The sequence below is a fragment of the Rousettus aegyptiacus genome, unplaced genomic scaffold, assembly GCF_014176215.1.
Source record: "Rousettus aegyptiacus isolate mRouAeg1 unplaced genomic scaffold, mRouAeg1.p scaffold_m13_p_14, whole genome shotgun sequence".
Lineage (NCBI taxonomy): Eukaryota > Metazoa > Chordata > Mammalia > Chiroptera > Pteropodidae > Rousettus > Rousettus aegyptiacus.
Window position 1 is genome coordinate 29,703,318 of NW_023416289.1, and position 14,744 is coordinate 29,718,061.

The following is a 14,744-nucleotide window of genomic DNA, read 5'->3' on the forward strand; positions in this document are numbered from 1 at the left end:
TGTGGGGTTGGGAAGACAGGATGGAGCTCCAGAGAGAGCCCTGAGGATGATTTGATGGTCAGATAACTAGTCCCATGGCAATTGACTTGAGAAACTGGAATTATTCCACCCAGAGGAGGCTGGGACGCCATCCACAGACATCTCCCGATGTCTCAGGCCACACCAGCAATATTCGCTCTTTACTTGAGATTTGCACTCTGACTCACCCCTGTCTGCCCAGCTGCACTTGGAACATTGGCGTCTCTGAACCCGATTATACCCTTTCAGTTTGTGGGGAAACTGAGGCCCGGAAAGGGGTATGACTCATCCAAAGTGACAATGACAATGTGAACTTGTGCTCAGAAGCTGAGTGCCCTGAATCCCAGGCTTGATTTGTGTGACCAGCACCCAACCCCGTTGGCCACCAGTTGAGAGGGGCTGGCGCAAGGTTAGGTCTGCTGCTGTGACCAGCTGGCATGGTGGGAGGAGGGCATGGAAGGAGACTGTGTGAATCAGGTCAGAGGTGGCTCTGAATGGGGTTTTTCCCATGTGTGATCTTACGAGGGGTGGGGCCCAGCCTGGTCTGGCTCTCCCCCTCTCATCCAAGGCTACAACCTAGGAAGTTTGCCTTCTGCCGAGCGTGGGCTTCCCCCATGAGGGCTTGAACAGTGTGAGAAGGAGGTTTCAGTGGAGTAAAGTCCACTGAGAATCAACCACTGACAGTAGCTGGAAAGATGCCATCAGGGAATGGAGAACGGCGTTCAGCAGTCGCATGCCATGGACCGTGAGGGGTATCTCACTCTTGCTCTCTTTCTGGGTCTTCACGATGGCCCTTTGCACCATGATATCACCTGCTTCTCGTAGACAGGAAAGAGACAGCAGTGAGGCCACGCAGCCGGGAAGAGCGGGATTAGGATTCGCACATGGTTTCATTTCACACCAGGGCTCTTTCCTGGAGTCCACGTGGCCTCAGTGCCAAGTTTCTCCTTGCTCTTCGGAGACAGTAAGTACTGCCCGCACCTCTAGTGAGATATCTCAGAATGGACAACTTGCTCTTGAAAAGCCACTTCCTCTTTGTCTGGGTCATGTTCAACTTGGGTTCTCCAGAGTGGGAACATTCTGTTCAGCTGGCCGTAATTCGTCAGTCTGTTTCTGCCACTGACCGCCTTCAGAACGTGGCTGCCGCCCATTTCATTGTGATTTACTGGTCTTAGACTACATCCCTGAGGCCATCACATCTAGGAAGCTGGCTGTGCCCTTGAGGCCGTTGGATAAACCGTGCTTGTAGGGGAGAGCTGCCATTTTGGCCTCCACAGTGGAGCAAGAATGTCAGGAAGCACATGCGGGACGTGGGAGAGGACAGCCGCCCGGACGATGCCTTTGCCTTCTGGGGCTCTGCCCTCGAGTACGGAGAGACAGGGAGAGGGCTCTCTGGCCACCAGAGCAGAAACCGGCAGGGACAGCCTCTTCACACTGATTCATCCACAGACTGAAAGATTTTTAATCTTTCTTTTCTCAGTGCTAGATACACAGCAGGTACATAGTCAACATGTGTCCCGTGGGATTAAATGCAGAAGGGAAAGCGGATGTATTTCTCAAGGGTGTGGGCGCCAAAGTTTGCAGATGACATGGCCAGGTTGGTATTTCAGACAAGCTCTTCCCGCTTGTGTTAGTTATCATCGTCACATTGCAAATGACCCCGAAAAGCGATAGCCGAATGCAATAAATGTTCACCATCTCACAGAATTTCTATGGGCCAGGAACCCGAGAGCAGCAGGGTGGGCCTGACTTCGTGGTCTCAGTCAAGACGCCACCTGGGCCGCAGTCTCATGGAGGCGTGCCCGGGAGGTCCACCTCCAAGCTCATGCCAGAAGAACGCACGCTAGCAGGAGGCCTCGGTCCCCGCCACGTGGCTGTCTCCGCAGGGCTGCGCGAGCATCCTCACACCGTGGCAACCGACATCCTCCAAGAGCACGCGATCAGGAGAGCCAGGCGCAGCCTGCAGTGTCTTTGTCTTTGGCTTGTGTGTCACATACCATCATGTCCACAACCTTCTATTCATGAGCAGTGAATCTCCACATTCAAGGAGAGGGGAATTAACCTCCACCTTTTGAAGGGAGGAGTGTCCAAGAGCGTGGGGCACATTTTAAAACCACCATGCCCATTGAATCTGGATAAAGATAGTACATTCATTCATTCAGAAAATAATGAGTACCTGCTGTGTTCTGGGGTCTGGGGATAGAGCGAATGGAAGCGTCTACCATGGAACTCACATTGTAGCGAGTGAGATGAACGATACTGGGATGTATTCCACATCATGTGTGTTGAAGAAAGAGCTGCTTAAAGGATGAAGAGTGAGGATAGGGATTCTATTTTAGATAGGGAAGGCGGGGAAGTCTCTGCGGTAGGTGACATTGGAGCAGAAACCTGAAGGAAGTGACTGAGCCATGTAGATCTCTACTTGATAAAAAGGCTTGGTCTGGCTATTGGTAGAGAAGAAGCTGCAGTGGGGCGCAGTACGGAAGCAGAGAGACCAGTGAGAGGCGACTTCAATAGTCCAGACCGGCACCCTTCGACAGGACTTTCTGCCACGGTGTAAATGCTCCACCTCTGCGATCGCCCCAGGCATGAGTAGCTATGGATCACCTGAAACGTGTCTCATGCAACTGAGGAACTGCATTTTAAAATTTATTTGATTCTAATCACTTTGAGTTTAAATAGCCACCCATGGCTAGCAGTGACCGCAGTAGAAAGTGCATGACCAGAGGGCAGTGGCTCGGGCCTAGGTGACAGTGGCGAAGGAGGTAAGAAGTGGCCAGAGCCTGTGTATATTTCAAGGGTGGGGCTGACAGATTTCTTGATGGATTGATGATGAGCAGGATGGGTCATTAATGATCCAGGCCTCAAGACTGTGGAATCTAGGTTTGAATTCTGGCTTTGTTCGTTAGTGGTTCTGTGGGCTGGTCAAATCCTGAATCCTCTCCAAGTCTCGGTCTACTAAAAATAGGGGCAATCGCTGTGTTGGTTTCTCAGGGGTGTCGTGATGAGACTGTGTGCCTCAGATTCTGTAAACGTTGGCTCAGATGGCCCCAGCAAGGGCCAGGTCGAGCGTCACCATCTTTATCGGTGCACGTTCTGCTTAGCAAGGAACACTGCTGCCTCCTGGTGTTCTGTGTCGGCGAGGTTCTGCCAGGGCTCCCCTTCGTATATTTTGGGGAGCACTGGAATCTAAGGTGGGCTATGGCCTGATGGTGCCGCCCTGGCCCTCACCCTCCCTCAAGATACCTCTGGGGACTTACACTCTGATCTCATCTGGTGAGAGACTCCATCTAGCAAGCTAAGGGCCTTGCTGGTTCTCTTTGAGGCAGTGGCGGATATTTTCCAAGGACTGCCTGTCAGCTGCTGTGCACCTGCTCGTCATATAAACTGGGGACCCGTGGGCCACAGCAACGGCCTGTGGCCAAGTCCCCAGTTGCATGCTCCTGTGTGTTCATGGTCTAGAGAGTCTCCCCTCCCAGCATTCCTCCCAGCCTCGCCAGCATGGCGGCTCCTTGGTCTGGGAGCCACAGGTGAATGTGAGCTTCCAGAGGAACTTCAAGAATGCTGGCCCAGCCTGCCTGGGAAGCAATGTGTTTGTGAGCTTGTCCCCAGCATGTCCCCCAACCTCCTGGCATTCACCAGCCCCAAGACAAAAGGACTATCTGAGAGCAAACAGTGGAGCTTGCCAGGGAAAGATGAGAACTTTTCATTATAAAAAAGGTGTTTAGGGAGGAAAATTCCAGCCAACACCTGGCAAGTGTCTGATAGATGAGTGGAATCCGCCCAGCCCTGCAGTGCCCTTGTCTTTGTGGTGGGAGTGGGCCAGCGGGAAAGCATTCCACCCCACGCCTCAGGCCTCTGAGGATGCTGAAAGTATGTGGATCTGAGAAGTCATCTCCAGCCTCTGTGCCAACTGTTGTCTGAATAAAGGCGCCCTTGCACCCACCTCTCTCTCCTTGGACATTCTTTGGTGAACATCCCATCTTTGTCTCAAGAATCAGCCGGCCCGGACCACCCACGTATTTTCACAGTGGAGCAGGATCTAATTTCAGGGTTCCTGCTTTCCACAAATGGCACTTGTTTGGGTTGTCTGGGAAGGGAACAGTGGCCCCAAGCACGCTAAAGAGAGGATAGGCAGCACCCACTCACAGGGCTGTAGAAGCCCTCCGATTATCCCATACTCCCTGCATTGTTTTTCTTGACTCCCAGGAAGCTCGCTAGCTGGGAGCCTTGGACAGGAAATGGTGAGAAGCAGAGTTGCCCACCTGGGACCCACGGAGATGGGGTACCTGGGAGTGGGTCCACATGCATGTCCCTGATCACCCAAAGCAAGCTCTCTGCGCCCTTTCTCTCTTCGGTGGAGAAACCAAAAGGCAGATGGGTGGAGGGGCATGAGGACGATGGCGAAGGGCCGGGCTGAAACTCCAGTGATTTCCAGCCCTGGCAACCCCAGGCGGTTCCTCCACTGGCCTGAGTCCAAGAAGGCACATCATAAGTCTCATCACACCTGCCTCTGGTCACCAGTCATTCGTGCAACACCCTCCACTGAGCACTTTCAGGTCTCACTCCTAGGCAGTGGGGATAATCAGGCAGGTGAGGGGAGGCATTCTCACCCCTGTGGAAAGGATGACAAATGGATGAAAGGGATGTGTGTATATAGTCAGTGAGCAAGCAATGATGGGGGCACGAAGGTAGCAGTGCTACCACCAGCCCTGGTGGGCTTCCTGGAAGAGGTAGCACCTGGGAAGAGGTTAGACTGAGTAGGAGCCAGCAGGTGCGACTAGAAGCAGAGACAGAGCCAGTATGTGCCTGCTTTTCAAAGGTGGCCCAAGAAGAGAGACACCTTTGTGTCCAGGAATTGGATGAAAGCCTTCCCTCGGAGGCTGAGGGAGTTGAGAAATTATCTCGCTGACCCCCACATTCTAGAGGGAGGACGGAGGAATTGCAGAAAGGATGAGACCTGCCCTCTGCCACCCAGAACTGAAGGCTGGTTCTGAGAAGAGAGCGCTTTCCGAGCATCTGCATCTTTCAGCTCCCCAGCTGAACTGAAGCAGACGGATTGCCTCACCGTTGCTGGACTAATGGTCTATGATCCAAAAATAGCATTTTCAAAAGGTTGGCCCTAACTCTGCTTTGATCCATGCTGCTGCTTTTCGTCTGCTTGGCCCTCGGGCTGGATGTCACAACCATGGCCAGGTGAGGGCAGCCTGGACAGAGGACTGGCAGCTGGTTTTCCTTTGCCTGGTCTCACTGTCAAAGTGGGGAAACACATCAGATGTGACTCTATAGAAGAATTCTGATAAACACGTGTGTTTGCAGTTTTCTGAGAGCTGCCTGAGACCCTTAATCGCTGCATGTGAACCACCATGACCTCCTGATTGCTCTCCGCCCATGCTCCAGCCCATGCTCCTGACACCATCCCTGGCTGCTCCACCTGCAAGAGAGAGGACAGGCAACCCTGGCCTTGGGGACCTCTGTCTCTGACTGCACGGGACCTCTGTGTGCCAGCAGCGGCCGGGCTGTCCAAACTAACAACCTTCTTTTCAAGCGCACTGTCACTCGCGCAGGGACCCGGGCAGTTCTGGGTCCCCTCCGTGTCCATGGACTCCCCTTTGGCCCCAGATACTGTTCTTGTTACTGCTTCTCCCTGACTCTGTGACCTGCAGCCAGTCACTGGCCTGCTGCGTGCCTCAGTTTACCCATCTAGACCAGTGATGGCAAACTCTTTTTCTAGAAAGGGCCAGATGGTAAATATGCGATTGTCAATCTTAGTCTACAGGCCACACACAAACAGGCCTCGGGCCAGACTGGCTGTGGGCCCCGGTGCGCACCCCCAGGGGACACAGCGGAGGTAAAGATGGTGGCTGCCTCTAGGGTTGCACGGAAGCGCCTGGAACGGCGCAGGGGGCCTGGCAGAGTCTTAGCTCTCGTGCTCACTCGCATTTACGAATAAGGAGACTGAGACTTTGAAAGGGAACGAATTTCTTGAAAGTGTCCTGGCTGCTGATCTCTTGTGGGCGCCGTCCGAGCCGGGCCCTGCTGCCCTGGCATCTGTGCTCTTGACTAACACACAGATTGTGCGGAGGTCTCAGTGCTGCCACCAGGGGACTCAGCTGCCTGCCGGTTCCCCATCTCCTCCTTTCTCCTCCTCTCTCCTTGCAGCAGGAGACCACTCCCCAAACTGGGGATTCCAGTGGATCCTGCAAGGCCCCTCCCAGGGAGATTTGCATTTCAGGGACTCCCCCCCACCCACCCACCCCAAGGATGGTGCTTAACACAGCGGGTGGCAGCCATAGGCTCCTTCCTCCCAGTGCTCAGGTGCCTGAGACCTCATGACCGCTAGTGTGCATTGGCTATTATTATTACTCAGTTACGAGAACGACCGTCACATCACACTCATGTGCCCTTCACGTTATGGCAACACAGAAGGTCGGAACTCGCAGTCTGCGTTTCACTGGAGGAAACAAGGCCCAGAGCTTGTCCCCCTGCAGGAGGCAGCAGCAGATCCAGGTTTGGGGATCATGGGGATCAGAGGCATTTTCCTGCTTCCGGGCTGTCCTGCCCCTGTTAGCATGGAGACCCCTCTGGGTGAGTGATATCTACCTGTCCCAGAAATGGGGCCATACCTGGGATGCCCCCATGGGCAGCCACCTGTGCCAGGCAAGGTGGGGGCCGTGGCTCAGAGTGACATGGAGACTCTGTCCCAGCATGCGTCTGGTGCAGGTGATAGCTCAGCTTCCACTTTATCCTTCTTGTCCCAGAAAGAACCAGCGCAGCGGGCAGCACCGGAGAGCTTGGCTAATCCAGGTCCATTTCCCCTTAGAACCTGAGGCTTCGGGGTGCAGAATAGGCTGTGGTTCTGGAGAGAACGTCGGAAAAAATGACTAAGTTCATGCTTCCCGGGTGGGGCCTGGTGAGTGTGCCTCATTCCTCACTCTTTCCCGCTAGAGACATCCCCAGCCCCCGCCAACCCCCACCCCCATCTCTGGGCCAGCAGCCGGCAGTGCAGAGAACGAGGGGCAGCAGTGGGCGTTCAAAAGGGTTTGGGTAGGCAGTCTAGCAGCCCAGAAATAAGGGCGCCCGGGGCAGGCTTTGTGCCCCGGAGGGTCTGGCATTATGAGATCCTGAGTGTTGGGCATGGCGTCCTCTTTACTGTGGCAGAGCCTTGCCACGCGGCACAGGTAGACTCACAGAAATCTGAGTAAAAAGTCCCGTGACAAATGCAGAGTGAACGAGGCTCGGGAACAAAAGGAATGTTTAAATCAGCCATCAGGGAGTCAGAGCCAAGAGGGGGATGTGGCGAGGGAGACCCGGAGGTGGGGAAGGGTGCACCCACGGGGACTGCGCTGGCCCGGTGCTTGAGCAGAGGGTAGGTAGCTTCCCAGGGAGGCAGGAGCCCCCCAGCCTGAAAGGGCATCGGCCTTGGACATCGCCGAGATCTGGGCATGGGAGGACAAAGGCCCTCAGAGCCTCAGCGGTGAGTCGCCCACCGCCCCCCAACCCCCGCCCGTGCCCAGGACCTCCTCCACCATCAGGAGTGCCTGCTGCTCGGGGTGTGTCTAAGGGTCTCACCCGCTCTGTGCTTCCTGAGTTTCCATGGCAGCCTGGCCAACCAGGTGCTTACGCTAGTGTCCCGGGGCCTCTGTAACAAAGGACCACAAACCAGGAGGCTTCCGACAACAGAAATTTATCCTCTCACAGTTCTGGAGACCAGCAGGGCCATAATCCCTCTGAGGGCTCTAGGGGAGGATCCTTCTGGCCTCCTCAACTCCTGGTGGCTGCGGGCATCCCTTGGCTTATGGCCATATCCCTCCATCCCTGCCGCTGTCCTCACATGGATGCTTCTCTGTGTTTCTGTATCTCTCCGTCTCCAAGTCCCCCTATTCTTACAAGGGTATCGGTCATTGAGTCAGGGCCCCCCAGTGACCTCATCTGGACTTAATCACATCCGCAAAGACCCTATTTCCCAATAAGTCCACATTCATAGGTCTCAGGGTTGGGACTTCATTATTAGGCATAACTCAACCCATAACAAGTATGAATTTTGAAATAAGATGAATTTTTATTTCAAGTGTGTCATAAGCCCCATAAAGTGGCTAGCGGTGATCAGAGCTTTGGCTCTGAGATTCTTGGGAATCAGGTAAAGTGGAATCGCTTGTGCGCGTGAGTCGGGCGTGACCTCACAGAACTACCCCTGCGCTTCACCCCCATGCTCCAAACCCTCCTCCTTTTTCACCATGGAAAACTGTCAAGAGGGAGATGGGTGGAGAAGAGAGAAAAGATGCTTATTAAAATGGCCGAAAACCGTGTCAGCCAGAACATAGGATTACCTTTCCGAGAGGAAATCAGGCATGAGGCGCAGACAGAGCAAGGGCGGATGGCCATTTTGGGGTCGGTTACAGATGCCTCTGCTCCCGCCCCCACGTGATTTAACTTGGCCTTCGGAAAGCCGAAGGTCATAGGTGGGGCGTCGTATTTTTCCTTGAGAAGGCTGCAGCTTCTCGCTGTCACTCTGGAAACCTGGATGCGACCCGACATGGAAAACGGAGTCATTTGCTATGAAGTTAAGTTGGAGTTCCAGCTTGGATGCTGGCAGCCCGACTCCACGCATCTAGGAAGTTGGCGAGTGCAGTGCCGCAGGCGTCCAATAGCAACCTCAGCGTGTGCCAGTTCTTTATTTATAATGTAAAAAGCAGCGGAGCGCATTCAAAGGTGTCATTGAGGGAGCAGAGACCTACCGTATACTATCGGAATGTTACGGACTTTCTTTCCTGAGGCGTCCTTGCTCAAATCACGCAACCTTCCCAGCACCCTGATTTCACCACAGACATTACTGGAAGCTCCTTGCCACAAGAATCCAAGGGAGCTGATTATTTTAAGAAAATAAATGGTGGATGAGGAAAATAATATCCAAATACATAACCTCAAACCACACGGAGAGGCTTCCCAATAGAAAGTCAGCATCTTGTGACCCCTGATTATTTTCCTGCTTGCTTGAAGGGATTCTGGGGGCCTTGCGGACAGGAGGGAGAGCTGAGGAGTTTCCTGGAGGGCGCCCGAGCACGGACGGCCTGGGTCGGAAATGGGGTTCCTGGCAGAGTTCCCCATCTGGCTGTATTTCGAGAGGGCCATGTTTTTTAGGATTCTAATCCTGTATTCAAACACCCTTAACAGCCTTACCATCAGCCTTACCGTCAGTCTTTTCCTTCACATCAATTTAATGGGCTGAGCTCCAAGGTGGCAACTCTAAAGGTGGAATATAAGATCTTGGAGTTATGCTGGAATTCTCCGTACGACTTCGCTCAAAGGAAAACGCCCAGCTGGCCCTACAAAGAACCCGGGCAGGGCCCAAAGCACCGCCATGGCCGGCTCCCAGTCACAGCACCCGCCATCGCCGTGACGAAGTGTCGGAGAGGCGCTGTCCCGTCAGACGCTTTTTATGAAGAGGAAACTGGGTTTTCTGAGCCTCGCGAAGGGGGGAGAAGAGTGATGTGTGTCAGGACGCATGTGGGCCAGAAAAATGATGGATTTAACACGGATCTGGAAAGAAGTCCTGCAAACCAAGGAAAGTCGGCGGGGAGGCCAAGCCTTGAGGACGTTCCGAGAAGGAACGGGGGCCGGGGGTCACGGAGGGTCCCAGACAGAAGGAGGGCGGGCCCCCTGATAAGGACACTGGAGGGAGCTGAGGGATGAGGGCGTGGGGGTCAGGGAAGGGGGCACCGCCTCCCCCACAGAGAACCAGGATTTTTAAGGAGGCCCTGGGCAGTGGCCTTAGGAAAAGCTGAGCCGAGCCCAGCACCACACAGAATGCCAGTGGAGACAGAGTTTGTTTATCCCCACAGCAGTGCAGGGTCTGAAGGATCCATGACTTGCTCTGATCTTCGCTGCCTTTTCAACCGGCGAGCTCAGCCCTGGGAGGAACACAAAACCCAGCACCACCCTGAATGAAGGCTTCCTGCTGATCTGGCCCTGGGCTCAGGGAGCGAAGGGCTGCCGAACCTCGGCTGTGGCCTAAGGAAGGGGGGTCCCCCGTGTCCCGCTCCGGGGCGAGCAGACGTGTGAGCCAGATGAGGCTTGACGGGGGCCGCTCAGGACACCCTGCTTGGAACTTCTCACTTATTTCATGTATTTATTTTCACCCCCGAATACTTCAGGTATGTTTCCTAAGAAAAGGGATAGTCTCTTCCATAACCACAGTTCAACTTTCGATATCGGAAAATTAACATTAATACACTCCTATTATCTAGCCTATTGTCCCATAGTAAAAAAATTTTACAAATTATAATAGTTCCTGGTTCGGGGACTGACTGGGAGCCAGTGTTGTGTTCGTCATGACTCTGTAGCCCCTTTAGCCTCCGTCTGCCTGTGTCACGCACCTCGTCACCTGGAGGGTGCACTGCCGTGCCTCTTGGAGCTGAGCCCGGAAGTCATGCGCCTCCGGCAGGAACAGCACTGAGCACAGAAGTGAGGCTGCGCTGCTCGTGTGTCCTGTCCAGAGGCACATGCCACAGGCCCCTTGCTGGTCGATAACCGACCACCTGGTGAGGGAGTCACAAGTTTTCTCCACTGGGAAGTGGCCAATGACTGGCGTGAGGATCCTGGGGCTGCAGTAACAAAGCGCCACAGACTGGGTAGCTTAAAATGACAGCAACTGGCTCTTATGGTCTGGAGGCCAGGCGTCTGAGATCAGGGTGTCACCAGGGCCAAGATCCCTCTGGAGCCTTGAGGAGCGAGGGTCCTTCCTGCCTCTTCCAGCTGCTGGTGGCTCCAGGCGTCCCTTAGCTTGTGGCCGCATCATTCCAGCCTCTGTCTGGTCTTCTCATGGCCTCTCCTCTTCTGTCCGAAGTCTCCCTTTGCCTCACTCTTCTAAGGATATAAATGATAGCAGTTAGGGCCCACCTGGATAACCCAGAAAACTCTCTTTATCTCAAGATCATTAATTTAATTCCATCCACAAAGGCCTTTTTTCCCTGTAAGGTCACATTCATAGGTTCTGGGAATTATGGCGTGGACATGTTTTGGGGGGCCATTATTTAGCCTACCACAGCAATTAATTTTGTGAGATGTTTTGAGAATATATTAACGTCCTGTAGTACTTCATTAAATTTTGTGATTACTAAATTATATTTTCTTTATTCTATCATTTCTTCTACATGTATTAGTGAGCATCCTACCATAAGGAAGAGATCTTTCTCTCCCATTTAGTTATGTTTTCATTTATGTATTTATGTCAGTATGGGCTCATGGATTTTTATTTTATTTTATGGGTTTAAATTTATTGCTATCATTATATATTTTGATGCCCAGATTGTTCCAGATTTGGCCAGCGAGACCCCCTTCGAACTGATTCCTGTGTCCTTTTGACGCGACTCCATCATTCTTTGAGTACTTCCTTCCTTTATGATGTAAAAAGATATTCCCGGCTCATCTTGTACTTTCTCTGCCTTAGCCTTGTAACCTGGCATTTTTTCCCAAGAAGCCTCCTGTAAGTGCAAATGATCTCAAGATATGTGTGCTAGGTATGCTTGTTGCCACTTGTATGCTGCTCCTGGGACCTCTCAGGGGTTTGATCAAGGAAATATGAGAGGGAGAGGGAGAGGAAGGGAAACGACCAGGCACATTATATCTATAATCTCTCTCCAGTGCATAAACACACACCTAATATGTGTGACCATGAGTTCATGCCAATACCTTCAACTCCAGTCCTAGACCACTGGATTCATTCTTGTTCTCCCCTTTCCTTGCTTGTAACTTCCTTCTCAAACAGCAAGAAACCTGGCTTCCATTATCCTCCATGTATTTACTTCTTTTCTCAACCTTAGAACAAACAGAAAATAGTTTCAGAATTGCTAACCCACCCCACTGTGAAAAAAAAGATCTGTTTACCAGAGTTCACTATTTCTTACATTTCTTTTTGTCCTTAGTTGAAATACTGTTCGAAAATTACTTTTGGGTGAGTTTTACCCCTCTCTAAATTGTATTAATTGGAAATAGAGTGAGATTCTTTTGTTCTATCTGTAATCCATTGAGAGTCACCTCCCCATCTTTTTTACTTTTGAGTATGTAATATATTAATATGGGTTCCACAGAACTACACATAAGTAAGTATATTCAGAAAAAATGTCATGCCTTGCTTCGTCTCCTCCAGCTTATCGTCATTCACTTCCTGCAGCTAAACAGTTTCATTTGTTCCTGGTTTATTTTTCCCATGTTTCTCTTTGCAAAAATAAGCACATTTTTTTTCTTACTCCCCTTCCTTTTACTCAGAAGATGGCATATTATAGTCTTTTTTTTTTTCCCATTTAACAACGTATCCTGGAAATCACTCCATAAGACTTTATAGAGGACTGTCTCAATACTTTTTACAACTGCATAGTACTCCAGCATGCGGATGGACTCTAGTTCATTCAACCATTCTGTGGGCATTTAGGTTGTTTGCAATTACAGTGTTGCAGTGAATAACTCTGTGCATATGTACTTTCACTCTATTAGAGGTATATTTTCAGAGTACATTTCAGCGGTGAGATTGCTGAAGCAAAGATAAGTCCACATGTAGTTTATTAGATCATGCCAAACTTCCCTCCATATGGGGCATACCAATTTGCATTCTTATCGTAAGAGTTTGAGAGTGCCCATTTCCCCAAAGCCTTGACAACAGAATGTGTTTGCAGTGACGCTTTCAGATGGTTGCACTCTGAGAGGTGGGACATGATATTACATGACAGTTTTGATTTGTATTTATGCTGTGAGTGATGTCGAACAACCTTCCACACGTATAAAGACCACTTTTATATTTTTTGGTGAATCATCTCTTCACATCTTTGCTCCCTTTTCTGTTGGGTCTTTGGTATACTCCACCCTCAAGTTTTAACAGCTCTCTCTATGTAAGGATATTATCCCTGTATTTTTGATACATGTTATGTTTTTTCCCCAAATATTCATTGCCCTTTGAATTTCCTTATTGTGCATTTTTTAACCATGGAACATTTTTTTTTTCATTATTATTATTTTTGTTGTGCTTTCAACTGAGATTTTTTTTACTGACTATTTTTTCTTTAGAGTTATTTAAGGTTCATAGCAAAAGTGAGGGAAAGGTACTGAGATTTCTCGCATGTCCCCTGATCCACATCCACATGACCTCCCCCACTACCAACATCTCCCACCAGAGTGGTACATTTGTTACAAATGATGAACCTGCATCGACACATCATTATCCCAAGTCTGTTTACATTAGGGTGACTCTTGGTGTTTCGCATTCTGTGGACTTGGACGAATGTATAATGGCATGTATTTACCATCATTACAGAGTCGTTTCACTGCCCTAAAAATCCTCTGTGCTCCATCTGTTCATCCCCTCTTTCCCTGAGCCCCTGGCAACCATCAATCTTTTTAGCATCTCCATAGTGTTACCTTTTCCAGAATGTCATATAGTTGGAATTATATATAGCCTTTTCATGTTGGCTTTTTTCACTTAGTAAGATGCATTTAAGCTCCGGCCATGTCTTTTCATAGCTTGATAGCTCATTTATTTTTAGTTCTGAATAACATTCCATTGTCTGAACATTTATCCATTCAGCTACTGAAGGACATCTTGGTTGCTTCCAACTTTTGGCGATTATGAATAAAGCTGCCATAAACACCTGAGTGCAGACTTTTTGTGTGGACTTAAGTTTTCAAATCCTTTGGGTAAATACCAAGGAGCGCGATTATTACATAGTACGGTAAAGGTATGTCCGGCTTTGTCAGAAACTGCCAGCCTGCCTTCCAAAGTGGCTGTACCATGTCATATTCCCACCAGCAATGAATGAGCGCTTCTGTTTCTCCACATCCTTGTCAGAGTTTGCTGTTACCAGTGTTCTGGATTCGGGCGATTCTAATAGGTGTGTAGTCGTATCTCACTGTTGCTTAAATTTGTATTTCCTTGATGACATATGATGCGGAGCATCTTTTAATATGCTTATTTGCCATCTGCGTCTCTTCTTTGGTGAGGTGTTTGTTCTGGTCTTTGACCCATTTTTATTTTTATTTTCTATTTATTAGATGAAGCAGCCCTTGGTTGACCTCACAGATTGCAAGGAACTTGTCAGCTTACAATCCTTTATTTTTTATTTTTTATGCCTATAACACCTGGTCTTCCTAGGTGGTCTCCCATCCAAGTACTAACCAGGCCCACCCCTGCTTAGCTTCCGAGATCAGACGGGATCGGGCTTGTTTAGGGTGGCATGGCGGTAGAATTGGCTCATTTTTAAATCATCACTAAACCCAAAGTTGTTCAGGTTTTCTCCTATGTTATCTTCTAGGAGTTTATAGTTTTGTATTTTACATTTAGGTCTATGATCCATTTTGAGTTAATTCTGTGAAAGGTGTCTAAGATCTGTGTCTAGATTCATTTTTCTTCCTTTTTACACGTGCATGTCCAGTTGTTCCGCACCATTTGTTGAAAAGACTATCTTTACTATCTTTGCTCCATTGTATTGTCTTTTCCCTTTTGTCAAAGATCAGTTGACTACATTTATGGGGGTGTATTTCTAGGCTCTATTTTCTGTCTGTTCTTTTATCAATGCCACACTGTCTTGATTATTATAACTGTATAATGAATTGCGAAGTCGAGTAGTGTCTGTCCTCAACTTTGTTCTTCCCTTTTAATACTGAGTTGGCTGTTTGGGTCTTTTGTGTTTCTATATAAACTTTAGAATTAGTTGACCAATATCCACCAAATAACTTGC

General features: G+C 50.0%; 1 protein-coding gene and 1 pseudogene across 2 annotated transcripts in view; one reads left to right on the forward strand and one right to left on the reverse strand.

The window, feature by feature from the left end:
* Positions 1–14,744, forward strand: part of ZNF469 (zinc finger protein 469) — a 288,356-nt gene that overhangs the window by 88,242 nt on the left and 185,370 nt on the right. The gene's annotated exons all lie outside the window — the stretch shown is intronic.
* LOC118611626 lies at positions 14,134–14,252 on the reverse strand (annotated as a pseudogene).